Source organism: Eschscholzia californica, unplaced genomic scaffold (assembly GCF_041429995.1).
Source record: "Eschscholzia californica isolate CP2 unplaced genomic scaffold, dmEscCali1.0.p SCAF_2, whole genome shotgun sequence".
In the NCBI taxonomy this organism is placed as follows: Eukaryota; Viridiplantae; Streptophyta; class Magnoliopsida; order Ranunculales; family Papaveraceae; genus Eschscholzia; species Eschscholzia californica.
Genome location: NW_028238309.1, coordinates 28,057,655 through 28,069,767, shown reverse-complemented (window position 1 = coordinate 28,069,767; position 12,113 = coordinate 28,057,655). Strand labels below are relative to the sequence as shown.

Sequence of the window (12,113 nt, the reverse complement as noted above, 5' to 3'; positions counted from 1 at the left end):
GAAGGAAAATAACATTACTAAAACAAGCAAATACAAAGAGTTTTAGCGTACTGCCGAAATAAAAGAGGGTATTACATTCCACACTTTACTATGACCATATCTTCTACCCCATTTTGCTATCGCATCTGCCTGAGCGTTGCAATCCCTAGGAACGAAGGTGAATATCACACCGTCAAATTTGTGTATGAGTTCTTTAACTTGTTGCATAATCTTCTTGGATTGCCAGTGAAGGCCTACATTTTGACCATTGATGAAGAGTATAAGAGCTTAATTATCACTTTCGATGTGTGCATGAGTGATCTTCAACTCTATGGCCCATTTAACACTGAATAATATGGCAATACTTTCACATTCTTCCGCATTCTGACATCGAACTGAGTCTGCTGCTGCAATAATAAAAGCTGAGTCTACATCTCTGACGATACAACCTATGCCGGCTGGTTCTGTGCTGCTGAAAAAAGATGCGTCGACGTTAAATTTTATGAATGGTGTCGATGGAGGGCTCCATGTTTGTTGCTTAGTTTTTTCTCTGCATTTGTTAGTGATAATAGATTCAATCTTAAGAGGCGTAATAGATGTGGTATTCATCCTGTCAATCATTTGTTTCGGACATTGTTTCTTTGTGGTGAAGCAATTTTCGCAACGAGCTTTCCAAATAAACCACAGAATTTTGGCGTATAGTAGGGTCAAATCTTCATCTAGATTTTTCTATTCATGGATCCATTGGTTGGTGGTGGCTATTTGATCTGTTCGTACTTGAAAGTGAAACCATATAGCTTTCGCGAACGTGCAATGAAGTATGACATGATCTAATGTTTCTTTATCGTTGCAACTTATACAAGAGAACTGGTTTCCAGTGTATTTACCTATTTTTGCCTTCACTGGTAGTCCATTGGTGCAGCATTTCCACAAAAATAATTTAACACGTGGAATAGTATTCATATACCATATAAAAAACCAGTCGGTTTGATCCTGTGTAAGATTCGTACTACCTGTTCGCAGAAAATTATACATAGATTTTATTGAAAAATTACCTGATTTTGTTAGCGTCCATATGGGTTTGTCTTCTTGGTTGCTTTGGATGTTTATGCTTAAGATTGAGCTGCAGATATCATTGGTAAAACAACTATGTAACACGTTAGTATTCCAGGTATTATTATCTATAAGTTGCGCTACCCATTCAAGGTTAGACGCATTGTGGTTAGTAATAGGAGGAGGGTGATTGGGGATCCAGTAATCCTGCCAAATGTTAATGTTCTCACCTTTGTTGATGTCCCAAAAAATCAGACTCTGCATCTGATTGAACTGTTTATTGATGGATTTCCAAGGCCAAAAGTGGCAAGCTTTAGGAGATGTGGGTTTATGAGACTTGGGAAAATATTTGCCCTTAAAATTTTTAACCCACACCGCATTGGGATTGTTAATAAGACGCCAGTTGATCTTGTTAAAGAATGCCTGATTGTCAAGATGAGGAAGACGAAAACCAAGTCCCCCAAATTTGCGCGGCTTGCAAATGGTGGACCAGTTGAGAGTATGGAAGTTTTTGGATTTTCCCCACCAGAAAGTCCGTTGGATGGACTCAATGCTGTTGCATATGCCTTTAGGAATGGCAAAGCATTGCATTTGGTATCGGGGAACGACCGCTGTGATAGTTGAAATGACTACCGATTGACCAGCCTGAGAAAGAAGGTGAGTTTGCCATTTGGCAAGCTTGTTCTTAATCTGAGAAAGAAGGGGTTGAAACGCCGACTTTTTGTTTTTTTCAATGAAGAGATTAGTGCCTAGGTATTTGTCACCCGCAGAAGAGTAATGGACTTTGAGCTCGCGGATGATCATACGTTTAAATTTGGGGTGAGAATTTTTGGAGAAAAATATATTAGATGTAGAATAGTTTATCATCTGACTTGACGCATGATGGGCCTAAAAAGTTTCCTAAATAGGTCACCACCCGCAAGTATACGGGCGTCAAGTAATAATTCTGGTAAGTCCGGTTCGTTCCTCAGAGACTAGTTGAATCTATTCTAAAACTAGGAAGTAATAAGAGTTTTAAAATGATTTGGTTTTGGTTTTGAAATGAATAAAATATTAAAGTAAAATTACGGTAAGAAAAAAATTACAAATGATACAAGGAACTCAAATGGGGGAGAGCCTAAGGTTTTCTGAATCCGTTCTCCTAACAATTCTAACGACAATTTATTTGGATTTAATTAGCGAATTTTCTATATAACTCAGATTCTAGTCCATGAATGGTCTAAAAATCCGGAAGATTTTATCATGAAAAGCAATAAAAATATTAATAAACTATATCGATAAAATTACTTATGAAGAACTTCATCTAAAACCCTAGATAGAGAATTAGTTACTCATGGACATTATATAAAAGAAATTGGAAAATAAAATAAAGAGAGGGAGAAGAAAACTTAACTTTTTCACTATTTCAGAACCAAACAGGGCCTTAGGGATGGTCATGATTTTGTGAATGAGTATGTGGGATTATTAAATTTCTATAGTTCTAAGTTATTTCGTATTGAATTTTTCCACTTTCTTTTTCGTATAGACATATTCAAATCGAATATACCAACGTATTTACTAATGTATCGAATATACCAACGTATTTACTAATGTTTTTTTTGTTGCAAATTTACTAATGGTATTATCAGACGATTAGTCTTTTTCTTATATATCTAGAGTCTAATTCGTGTTTAGAAAAAAAAAACACAAAACCTTCATCTTTTATATAGATAATGACATCTATTCTTACCAACACAAACCTCTCCCCTAAATAGTCAATGAGAATAATTAGGTAAGAAAATTTCTAATAAATGAACGAAATATATTAGAAAAACATGATAAAAGGTCAACTAATTTCAAGTTTCTAATCAGTACCGTCAATTCCTGCAAATGTTCTTCGATCACATTGAGTATGAAAAAAAAAAGATATAATGATGTCTCAGAAATCTAAAACTAAAATACGTAACATTTCTGAAAGCTACAGTTTATGAATGGAGTCTAAGCAGCTGCCACAGCTACTTGTTTCTTGTGCCAAGAAACCACATCTTTGTACGCAACATCGCCTCCAAAAATATCCAAAGCGCTTCCAACAGTAACATCTACACGTCCCATTCCTGCTACCTTTATCTTCTCCAGATCAGCCATTGTTGTCACTCCACCAACAAAAGTTACCGGAATCTAACACAAAACCAACCAAAATTTTCATTTTCCGGACCAACAAGGTCAAAGCCCAACTTTTTTCAAGTAGAGAAATACACATGTTACCACCAAAGTAAAAGTGTCTTCACGATACATAAGTTAAGAAATTTAAATGTGAGTTTAGTGATTATGATGTAGAGATTTGATTTGGAAGATTGAAAGTCGAATGTTTACGTACAGGTGAATACTTTCCGAGCAATGCCACAAGCTCCTCATCAATTCCTAGTCTGTAACATACAAAAGCAACCAACAACTACTTAAGTATGCAGGCCTAATGAAACAGAAACCATGTATTTGAGACTAACCTTTTCCCTTCGACATCGACTCCATGAACTAGAAACTCGTCTGCATAAGTAGCAAGAAAATCTAAAGATTTTTCATCAACATATACTTCACTGAACTTCTGCCATCTATCAGTGACAACTGCATATTTCCCATCCTGCATATAAAAGTTGTTGGAGATACGTAACTCAAAGGCTCGAAGTAAATTAACTTTCGAAAAATTCTGGACTCTCTCAGCAACCTAACGTTGGAAGTTATACTTGATGATGTCAAGCGATTTGGTAATATACATAAAGTTGGGTCCATATGACTATAACTGCCCGACTCCCAAGTTCAAACTTCAGACCGTCTTATTCTATGGACGTGTACTCGGGTCTATCATAACCAAACCTTTGTGAGTCGGATGATCATAACAGTTAAAGGAAGAAAAATATTTATGAAAATGAGATGATTAAGAATGGACCTACAAAAATAAGAAGCGGCAGCACTCCCTTGGATTTCTTTTATTATTACAACTAAAACTTGTGTACTTACGGTTTAAAAATGCGTTCTCCTCGATCAACAAAAAAACGAGCTTTGGTTTGAAAGAACTATTGCAATAACTTTATTTTCAGCTCAAGGGAGAAACACAACAACCATAAAAGTTTACAATAGTTTACCAGCAATCTGCTGAAACTACAGGATGCAGCATGTATAGTAGCTCATTAAACTAGGCATACGATGAAGATTCAACCGAAATACATCTATGGGGTAGAAGCAACATAGAACACTCGTACCTTCTTTCTGCAGCTGAGATCTAAGACCAGACGCTGCTTTCCAACCATGTTGACAAGATCTTTGAGTCGTTCAAGCTCCATTTGTCCATTGTTAAAGACAAATTGCATGAGGATGAGATCAAGAAGAATTATTAAATCTACAGAACCTAAACAAACACGTTAATGAATGAAAACCCAATTGACTGAAAACAGTAACACGAAGTTCATCTTGTTCCTTTTTTCGTTCGTTTTGTTTTCTTCTTTATTTGCTACTACACAACCATCTATAATACTGCATTTCCCTAAAAGACCTTCTAAGTTCTAACCACCGGCCTGAAATTCTTCAGTGAATGAGTTATAAAGAAAACAAAATAGTAACACAAATGAAAAGTTTCTTATAGTTGATGAAATGTTTTAAGCTAAGCTAACAATGAAAAAAGATTCTTATCAGGTCAAGAATTTAAAATAGGAAAAAGTAGTTCCAGCCATTAGTAATTTTCAAAACGAGGGAAACAAATTTGGGCATTGGACATAAAATACAAATGTTAGTTTGGATAAACAAGCGAAAGGAGGGATTAACTTCAGTATTACAACATTATCATGTTCATATATGATCATTACAGGTGGCAATTTCAAACTACAGATGGATCACATACCGAGGTCACAATGACATGGGAAGCCCCCTCATTGAGGTAACTTAAAGCGTTATCTGAATTGATCCCACCACCAACTTGTAGACCGCCTAGAAGTGACCATTCCTCATAGTACAGAGGAAAAATCTGTCAGCTCAAATATGTTATAAACATAAGAAAATAAAGGTAAAGATTGGAGTGCTCATGTTGAGGTAGGTCTTCGAAGTTTGAAGCATAAAATGATAATGAAAAAAAGTGACTCGTAAATTAATAACATTCTAATAGAAGCAACCGTTTAGGTGCCTGTTCTGGTAGGCATTAGCTCATCAGTATGTGTGTTCTGTATCTGTAAGACATGACAGTACGGAAAATAGCAACTACACCAGGGTACTAGGTTTTAGGGGTCGGTTAGCTAGATGATTCAATACATTCCTGTTACTCAAGCTACAAAATAACCCATGAGCAAATCAGAGCCCAAATTCATAGATTTATCAACAAAATAACAGGAAAAAGTGAAACATAGAAGCTAACGGACATGCAATGTCACTTGCAACAACACTAGGAAAACCATTCACAGCAACCAAGGAGGTGATAGCTACCAGTATAGGCACGCAATGCTTCAATTGCTGCAGATTTGCTCAAGGCATCTCCACCTAGCATTATAACATGACCACCTGTAAGTCCGTCATTCTTATACAAACTTGCAAATTCGCTAGCTTACTTATCTGATTCAAAGTTCGTCACCAGAGCAGAAGCTTCGTCTTTTGAATCCCGAAGAGTAGATCCAACTATTTGCTTCACTTTCCCCTAAATCAATTCAAGTTTCAGCGAATAATAGGTAAGACAAGAAGCACCTCCATTTGAAGATATAAAAATTGGCAATACAAACCTAACATAACAGCTACTCCAACTAACAACATCCAGTATAGGTTGCCACGGCCTTAAATATCAAATGTTAGACCAAGAGTGCCTAATTGAATGACTAAGGCACCAATCCAAGACGTGTAACTAGTTAAAAGTCTGCCTTTTCTTTCCAATCATCCTAACCTTCAGACCATGTTTGGCGTGCAAGAAAAGAATGTGATTACCAAGGAATAACAATACCTTTCTATAGTACTTGGTGTGGTGAGGAATATGATTGGTACCGATTGATTTTGTCCATAGATTATCTATTTGACAATTACAAGAGAGGGAGCCACAACCCCACTCTCTCCCTGGGTTTCGGCCTTTCTGGTTCCCCCTTTAGAAGGAATCACATTCCTCCTCAGAATGTAATTCTTGGCTCATTCCCGCCCACCAAAAACACCATTCCAGTATGTCATTCCTGGCAAACGCATTCCAATACCATCTTCGAAACATGGCTCAAAAGGAATGAAGTTCTTTGAGAATTGAACAATTACATGATTATCAGTATATTGTCATATTGTGAACAATTTAAGACTAACCCACAAAGAACCACAACGTCAAGGTGATAATATAAACATAAAATGGAACTACAAACGACATATATAACATGAAATTGTGAAAAATTAAATGGATTTGCACTTACCTTGTGAATATCAATACAAGGTCGGAAACGAACACCGTCACATTTGATAGATAAACGAGATCCTACAAAAATTAATAGGTCAAATTAACTATAGCACTTGTAGCAGAAGTCTGATTCTAATTTGTAACTACTGAGTATGAGCAAAAACGAAACATACTGGAGAAATTAGGCGGTAAAACCCTAAAAAAACTCTGATTACTGGTACGGGAAATCGCAGAAGTTGATAGACGCAAAGAACTAATATCTGATGTTGGAGTAGTTGCGGGTTGAGAATCCAGAAGACTGAAAATTTCCATATTAACTGCGATTTATGTATTGATCTTGAGAAGAAGCCTGCAGGGGGGAGCCAGGATTTCAATTTAGCTGGGGGAGACTCCTTAAACTAGTTTGAATCAACCAAGTAACAAGTATAAAATCAAAAATCGAACCTAAATCTTATACCCAATTGACTTGCATGAATTTAGCAAATATCTTGTATCAAAATAAACTAGTTCCAACTTCCAACCTAATAAGTAGCAAGTAACTAGTTTTGTGAGAATAGTCCCACATGGGAGAAGGGGTAACTAGCAACCAAGATTATAATGTATAGGTCTTCTCCACTCATTGCCAATTGGTTTTGAGTTGATGACCACAAACTTAACATGTAACACAGCTAGGCCCACACGTGATAGGCTTAAAAGCCAAACGTGCTCTCACGTCATAAAAAAAACACGTGTTAGGCTAACCACGCCACACGTAAGGGGGGGTGTGAGAATAGTCCCACATGTGAGAAGAGGTAACTAGCAACCAAGAATATAATGTATAGGTCTTCTCCACTCATTGCCAATTGGTTTTGAGTTGGATGACCACAAACTTAACAAGTTTAAAATCAAATCCTATATCTAAACCCTTTAGACCTACAACCAAGGGACTTGTATGATTCTTTATTTGTACATCAAATAAACTAACCAAAATCTAAGAAGTAATGACTAATAAGTACAAACATAACAAGTTACAAGTAAATTTTGTATAATCTATCAAGATTCAAGACCTTAGTGTTATGGTTTGAAATTTAGAATGAAGATAAACTCATTACTCGATTCATAAACCTAAACTGATTTCATAAAACTAAATTATATATGAATTATAAAATAAACCCTAACCCTAACATGTTTTTTTAATTTCAATCTAACTCTTATAACCATTTGAATGATTGAATCAGAAGGTAGATGAATTCATAAACTTGTATTTGAAGTTTACAATAACCCCTAGAGAGAGAAAGTTGAAAAGCTGAAACCAATAACTATAATCTTCAAATTGAAAATTTTCTATGAAAATATATTAAAGATTGAAAAGTATAGGTTGATTAACAATATTAAACCTTTGAATTTTAGAGATATGGCCTCCAAGAATCAAAGTAAATAAAGCTATCTCTTCAATAACTTAGCACAAGAATGAAGAAACCCACGGTGTAACTTCTCAAATTCCTCTCTCAAAATCGGCCACATTAAGAATAAAAAAGAACAATCAGATTAAATTACCCCAATCCTTCTCACAAACTTATAAAATTCAGCCTGGTCTTCATGTCGGTCCGCCCCTCGAAAGAGGAATTCAGGTAAACTCTTTTAGTATACGAGGGCCAAAAATGGACCAAGGGTTTTAGTTAGATTCTGAGATAACCAGATGCAAATTGTGGTTTTGGGCATGGGCGGAGCCACGCTTTTAATTTATACTTCACGGTAGCGAGAAGTTATAACGAATTAAATTTAGACATCAACTAATGAACTAAATTTATACTTATCATAAGAAAGTAAGAGGAATTTCATCAAGCAGTTGGTCTACAAGACTACAACCTAAACCATCTCCATTACTCCATAATTCTCAAACAGACTCATCCATTTCTTGATGAATTTCATTAAAACCGAAGCAAAGTTATATCAAAAACATGGAATAAGGATCAATAACCTCTATGAGTCAGAACATTAAGATTTTAGAAAAGTCGAACATGAGCAAAATTATAAGAAGTTAAAGTTACTGACCAAATCCTTGAGAGAGGAAGTGAGCTAGTTGCTCAGAAGTTCGGCTCCTTGCTATCTTCGATTGAAGATAATTAAATAAACCCTCACAAAAAATCCTTGAGAGAGAAAGTGGAGATCAAAGAACTCATAAACCCTAGAACTTTCGGCTCCTCCTTATGTTCTGTGGATTTGGGAAAACTTCCCCTTTCTCTTTCTCGTCCCAAAAAAAAAAGAAAGAAAAAACACCAGGTTAAAAACCGAAACTACTCCTACTCTCTTGACAAAATTATACAGGACAAGCGGAAAAATTTTCCTGATCTGAAAATTTCTCAGTTTATCATTTGATTTGGAGATTAAGGGTCTGTTTGGTTCCAAGCGTTCGCACTTGGATATCAATTCCCCAATGAGAAAGAAAATGAATTCCTTGATGGAAATTTAATTGTTTTTATTTGGATCTTTATTGACATTTTAGTGGAAAGATGCATGTGTTACTCTCAACTTAAGTGTTTGGTAAGATTTGGTGATGAAAATTTCTATTGATGGATGATGGGCCTAGAAAGTTTCCTAAATAGGTCACCACCCGCAAGTATACGGGCGTCAAGTAATAAATCCGGTAAGACCGGTTCGTTCCTCAGAGACTAAGTGAAACCTATTCTAAGACTTGGAAGTAAGACGGTTTTGAAAATGGTTTTGGTTTTGGTTTTAAAATAAAATAAATAAAATATTAAAATAAAATTACGGAAATGAAAATGAACTCAAATGGGGAGAGGAGTCTAGGGTTTAGGATTCCACCACATAAAATCACTTTTAGAAACAAATACTTAAAATGGTTAATTCTCTTTTTTATAACTCAGAATTTCGGATAATGAACTATCCTAATTCCGGGAGATGTTTTCGTTAAAACCGAATAAAACATAACAATGTAATCATTTTATTTTAAATAAATAAATCTCTAAACTACTATTTATCAATTAATAAGTATGAACCGTCAAATGATTTAACATAAGCACGATGCATCAAATCGAAAAGTATAAATAGTGAAAAGAAAATCTATTTATCAAACTAAAACGAATTAAACTATGAAGCATTAATCAAGAGTTAATCAATAAAAATTATATCTCTAAAAGGTCAAAAATGGGTTTCATCGTAAAACCCTAGATGGAGAGTCTTAGCTAATCATGATCGAGATTTAAATAAATATGAATAATAAAAGAGAATGGAAGAAAACTTATCTTTTTCGCTATTTCCAAACCAAACAGGGCCTTAGGGAAATGATTTCCTTCTGTTTTTCCCAAAATTCTGCCAAACAGACCCTTAGGGAAAACTATTTTCTCGTCTTCCCGGAAACGATTTCCAGGTGAGAAAATAATTTTCCTTCCCTGGTTTTTCTTCTCCTTCTCTGTTTTCTCTTTCTTTTTCTTTCAATCTTCTCTCTTTTTCTCTCTAATGAACACAGAAACTCTCTCTTAATCTTTATAACCGAATATGATGAAGAAAGAAGAAAAAATAATAATGGAGTTTTATAACTTTAATTAAATCTCTTTCTCTCTCTACAATTCAAGAGCTTCCCTCTTACTAACTCTTTCAATCTCTCCTTCTCTCTCTCACAAAGACAAGAATCAAAAGAAAAAGAAACCTAACAGTAAACTCTCAAACTCTTTCTCACTCTAGCTCTCGGTTATACTTTAATGGCCGAATGGAGAGATGATTCTCCTCTTTCTCTCTGTCTCTCTCTGTCTCTCTCTCTCTCTGATTTTGCTATAGGTCGAGCTCGAGAGGATCGATCCCCAAAACCGAGTTCCTCCCTTCCTCTGTCTCTGTTTTCCTTTATCATTTCATGGCCGAATCGAATCTCTCTCTCTTCTTTCCTTTCTCTTCTTTTCTTTCCTTTCTTCTCTCTTCTTTCCTTTTCTCTCTCGGTTATAAGAGAAACTTTCTCTGTTTTGAAAAATCTCGATTTGAAGAAGAACAACTCTCGGTTCTAATAAAAGGAAGGAGATGACGATGACGTCAGCTGACGTCATCGAGTCGGGTTGGGCTGTCCGGGTCACGAGTATAGCTTGGTGTACCTCTGGACGTGACAGAAAGTAGCCCACTTTGTTTCTTGTCCCTCTGATTACTTTGCTCGATGCGCACCACGTGTCCTTCTTGACTCTTGGTCCACCAAATTTGACCCGAACTTTGACTAGCTCTATCTTACTCATCCGGACTCCGATTTGACTTCCGTTTTCGCCTACGGGTTCGTCTTGGACTCTACTTTCCATCCGAGCACTAATACTGATCATGAAATCAGAATCACAAAATGACCAAAATACCCCTAATCTGCATTTCTCCGACTTTTATCCGTTTTGCACACATAACTCTGAAAAAGGTACCTGAGTAAGGAAACACAAGCAAAACATCAGAGTAACAGCTCGAATTAGACTAACTAGTCTAAATTAAGATATTCAGATGAGGCATTTTCATGACTCATCAATGGATGGAAATAAATTAGAGATAAAATATAATATATAGTTGGTGATTTTTACTAGTAGTGTTATTAATATTGTAATGCCTACATATAAGCAATGTACTGATGGCATAGTGCAACCTGTGTCCATGGGGCACAGACCGTTCTTCGAATGCATTGTAGATCAAATATTTATTTTTGGTATTTTATTAGTCATGTTAGTTCACTATCTATCTACCTTAACGACATAATTTTGTTGAGATGTAACTCACAGATAAAATAGATCATACGAGTCTTCTTTCGAATAATATCTTATGTTTCATTCAAATGTCTCATCTACGGTACCTAAATAACGTTACAGAAATTAGTAACACATGACATCATACGTTGTCAATGTAATAGCATCACCGTGAAAGATTTTAGTGATAACAATAAAAAAATTACCCGCAAATAAGAATACATATTGCAATGAACATCTATCTATATCAACTATCTTAGCTATGGCAAGAAAAAGAATCAGCAAGATGAAACTTTTTACATAACAATGAAAAGTACACCATTGGTGCAATTGCTCAAAATTCATATTTGTATTTTTGAAAATAAATTGTAACTTTTAACACAACTATTATCATCAGAGACAGAGCCACAGAGGCGAAGCTGTTAGTGGGCTGACCCGGGTTGCACCCCAGGTCAACCCACTAATTTCTATAAGCAGACCTCCTTTATAGCTTGAGAAGTAATTTGACAAGTTGGTAAAGTGTGAGTTGCTGGAATAGGTGTACACAAGTTCAAGTCCCTAGTCTCCCTCCCTCCCCTCCTTTTTTTTTTTAGAAATCGACTACGATCTACGTTAGTCGTTACAAGACATTGATACATCGAGACGATGCGATAAGCACAATAACTGTCAAAATACTACTGAACCTAAAGGCCGACGAATTAAATGACATATAGTGCGACGAATTAAATGACCTAAAGCCTACATAAACTACTTGAAAGGGAACCTTTATTACTTTTTGACTCTCAGGGAATGTGTGGATAATATATATATATATATATATATATATATATATATATTCTTCTTTTTTTAGAAAATAAGATTTATTTTAAGCTAACGCAAATCTTTTCTTAGTTGATTCTATTTTTCGCACGTATCAAACACAATTTATATGAAGTTTTATTTATACTAAAATGAAGTTTTTGAAAAAGATATTTTATTTCGATTTTTCTTATAACTGAATC

General features: G+C 35.4%; 1 pseudogene across 1 annotated transcript; it reads right to left on the bottom strand.

The window, feature by feature from the left end:
- Positions 1-2,847: 2,847 nt before the first annotated feature.
- On the bottom strand, positions 2,848-8,788 carry LOC147557235 (1-(5-phosphoribosyl)-5-[(5-phosphoribosylamino)methylideneamino] imidazole-4-carboxamide isomerase HISN3, chloroplastic-like; annotated as a pseudogene). The gene is made up of 9 exons (XR_015233896.1): positions 8,447-8,788; positions 6,586-6,761; positions 6,429-6,490; positions 5,479-5,686; positions 4,905-4,989; positions 4,269-4,371; positions 3,516-3,649; positions 3,389-3,437; positions 2,848-3,189 (listed from the first exon to the last, which is right to left on the bottom strand). The product of XR_015233896.1 is annotated as a 1-(5-phosphoribosyl)-5-[(5-phosphoribosylamino)methylideneamino] imidazole-4-carboxamide isomerase HISN3, chloroplastic-like (transcript).
- Positions 8,789-12,113: the final 3,325 nt, after the last annotated feature.